Raw genomic sequence first — 3,850 nt, 5'->3', positions numbered from 1 at the left:
TTTCAAGAATTTAAGAAATAACTAAATGTGGGAAATTAAAATTTGTGAAAAAATTTTTTTTTTTTTAATGTATTAATGGAATTAATGGGTTTTTTTATTTGTTTACAACGATTGCATTATCTGCAACGCTGAATATTTATATTATTATGTAGGAAAATTTGATCGTTACAGTCTTAAATAGCAGAGTGCAATCAGAAAAAATTCAATGTAATAGATTATCTGTAATAGTACATAACATTTATAATGAAGTAATGTGAGTATTAATGGCAGTTCACTCTCTAAAACTAAATGTAAATTTCTTTCGCACTTTCAAGGCAAATGTTAAATATTTATTCTTATAAGATTTTTATTGAGATGCATTAAATCATCGTAACGATTGATTTTAGGTATGAAGCATGTGCTTCAGGAGTCACTCAATTTCGATTAAGATACTTAAATAGGTTTCTTATTTATAATTTTTTTTAAATACCTAAAAACTAATTTTTACAAACATTCCTACTTAATCTTTTTTTACATTGTACGGTTTTTACGCCTACGCTACACTCAATTTTTCTCCAATAATGATAGCACATTGTTTATTATTATATATATTGATAAATAACATAAACTAACCAATTTCTAACACCAACCAGATTAGTTTTCATATATATTGCTTTTTATTCACAAATTATTTTTTTTTTTTCATATTGACTGCGAGCCTCTTCCACTTTTTATCCGTTTAAGCAACCGATTACTGTATACTGCCATTAGTATGTATATAAAAATAATAATATTTATTTTTTACATATTTTTGTAACAACATTCCCTCGCCGTAATTGAAATCCAAACGAGTTTCTAAACTTATGAAGTGCAATGGAAAAGCTTTAGTGCCCAACCTAATACCATGTTATAAACTATGTCAGACAAACTACAGATGAAGTCAATACGGTCGCAACTGGAACATACACGTACACACACACACACACATGCATATGTGCATGCCTAATAAATTTTTTTTTTGTATTTTTTTGTTTATATTGTTTATGGTGCGAAAATGTGAATTAAAAAGAAAATAGAACAAAAATACAGGGACATCACATGCAAATACAACAGATAAAAATTGCTGACTCAATGCAATACAATTTATATTGTAAATTTATAATATAATTTAGTTGATACTTTTTACTTGAAAAATGTGTAATTATCAAAAATGAATTTGTAATTTTACATATAAGGAACTAAAGCATATTATTTGACGCAATGATGGAAAATTAGGGAGAATTGTCTGTATATAAATTAATAAAAAGCAGTTGCAGTATTTTTTCTTAAATAAAGTCATTTCAGAAAACATTTTTGATTCAAAATTTTAAAGACGTTTATATATATTGCAGCAGTAACGTTTTGCTTTAAAACAACACCGGAAGCAAACTATAAAAATGATTGAGTAGTAGTTGTAGGAACGCGTTTCCACTGTTCTTTAAATATGTGATTTTTCATACAAATTACGATAATTTGTTTTTATGAATAGTACTAGCACTTTAAGTTATCTATTGATTATAATAACAGTATTATTATAAAATAAAACAGTTTGCACAAATTTATTAAACATTTAATTGGTTAATTTTTTAAAAAACGCTATCAATTATCTCGACAAATAAAAAGAAAATAAATAAAACATGTTTACTTACATTTCCTAACATGCAAGACGCTATGCACAAACTCACAAATGTATTTTTTAATTACTTTTATATTTTACATTTGTTTTTCATAGAAACAAATTGCACACACACTACTCGTGAAAGAAAATCTCACACATCCACCACATTAAACACTGATGGTTCGTTAAATTTAATATTAACATATTATTTCAACATTTTTCATGGGTGTTTTAACAGAATTCTAGAACGTATTCCTTTTTTCATTTATTGACAAAATGTTTACCGACACACCACATTTAACTGGGAGGACTGAAAAGCAACTAATTTTTTTCTGTTTATACGGAACTGCCATTTAAGAATATTTTTTTATTTTCCTTAAAATGCAGGGTTGTGTTTAAAGTCTTTTAAAACAAGTTTTACAATAGTAAAATTCTCTTCAAAGTGTTTTGTTTTCAAATCGAATGTTAAAAATTACATGCCCAAACACTATTAGTATCTGGGAAACTTTTATAGTTGATTATTATAGCTATTAAGAACAGTATTCAGTATTTTTATTAGCTTTAGTGGATTTCAGGTATGTGAATTATTATTTTTCACTCTATTATAAATTAATTACAGTTGCAGTTTCTTCTCTACATTCAAATTTAAATATTTGCACAACTTTCAAAATATTTTCCTGGTTTTATTAAAGTCAACTGTCATTGATACTTATTTTAAAAAAATGTCACTTTTTCGTGATCTCAACTTTATCTTTGGCTTAAAATTTATCTTACGCATAGTTGCATTTGAAATACAACTGCTCAATCAAGAGGTAAGAATTTTTTTAAACATTTCTTGTTTATATATAAAATATATAATTAATATACAAAAATATTAAAATAAGTTTATATATCATATATATATTTCATATCATTATAGAATATCATATATTATTCAACAAAAAATATTTATTTCAGGTTAATAACAGATAGCAACAATTGAGATCTAACAAGTTTGATTTACAAATTTAATTTTAATTAAATTTCCCGAAATGCATACAGCACCGTCGAACTGTGGGAGGAAAATTTTTTTCAATGAATAAGGTGAAAGAGGTTATATGGTAACCGCAGCCGAAGTGCATACGAAAGCGCTCAACTTCACCCAATAGCTTAGGTAAGTGTTCAATAAGTGAAATTTCTATTACATCATTATTTTTTTGTAATTAAAACCACATAATCTTTTACGATTAATATGACGAGTATATGTTTTATTTAATAGTTAATGTTATGTTAACTACTTTTTTTTTATTTTAAAACAGAAAGAATCAGCAATGTATTGTGGTTTTCAACGAGTCCCTCAGAATTTTGGAGAATTTGTCTATTGACAACATCTTCGTATTAATTTCTGATAGTGATCCTCACCGTTACTGTCAACGTCGTCAATATTTTCGTCAACATCTTTGAAGTCAAAAAAGAACACACCTACAAAGAAAAGAAAAAAATTTTATATTATTAAAATTATAAATGCAATAATATAAATTTTTTTATAAATTTTATAATTATATTAAATCTAATTATATGAAAAATATAAGTATATATTTTTTGTTATTTTTATTTTTAATTTATAAGTTATTAGTGTTATTATTATCTATTAGTTAAAATAAAACTTACTGAAAATTTTGACTTAACATCGCCTTCATTCTTTTCTATTGTTATTGTGGTTATTGAAGCCCTCTGTTGTTATTGATGCCCTCTGTTGTCTTCTCTGAACCGACATACGGATTTCCTTCTTATCTAAAATAGCAATTCAGTAAAATTTTATTCTTTATTTAATAATATTTACTGCCCGTACTTACCAGAAGTCCAGCACTTCCTTTGGTTTCTAGTTATTATTGAAGATTTTGTGATTTTAAATAATTTGTAATATTTTGTAAACCAGTGCATGTTCTTCTGTATATGCAGAAACTGCCACTTTCATATTGTGAACAATATCACAAACATTATATATTAAATTATTTAAATTATTTGCGTTTTCCATGCTGATGTATTTTCTTCTAACAATATAACATTTAATATCAGCTGTTTGCAATTAATATGTAAACACAGAAAAGTTCTAAAACTAAAACTTTTTGACACATTAAAGCTCTTTCCCATTCCTTAAGTAACTCATGATAATGTAATAATAATATCATAGCACAATTTTTGTTGTGGCGGGTGTTTCAGGTATTCCAGGAT

The 3,850-nt window shown here is 25.8% G+C and overlaps 1 long non-coding RNA gene across 1 annotated transcript; it reads right to left on the bottom strand.

Annotated features, from left to right (window-relative positions):
- Positions 1-2,984: 2,984 nt before the first annotated feature.
- Positions 2,985-3,599, bottom strand: LOC119664374. The gene is made up of 3 exons (XR_005251185.1): positions 3,472-3,599; positions 3,287-3,409; positions 2,985-3,097 (listed from the first exon to the last, which is right to left on the bottom strand). It is a non-coding gene; the product is annotated as an uncharacterized LOC119664374 (long non-coding RNA).
- Positions 3,600-3,850: the final 251 nt, after the last annotated feature.

Source organism: Teleopsis dalmanni, unplaced genomic scaffold (assembly GCF_002237135.1).
Source record: "Teleopsis dalmanni isolate 2A unplaced genomic scaffold, ASM223713v2 unscaffolded_contig_1830, whole genome shotgun sequence".
Classification (NCBI taxonomy): domain Eukaryota; kingdom Metazoa; phylum Arthropoda; class Insecta; order Diptera; family Diopsidae; genus Teleopsis; species Teleopsis dalmanni.
The sequence above is the reverse complement of the archived record's forward strand: the minus strand, read 5'-3'. Positions and strand labels throughout refer to the sequence as shown.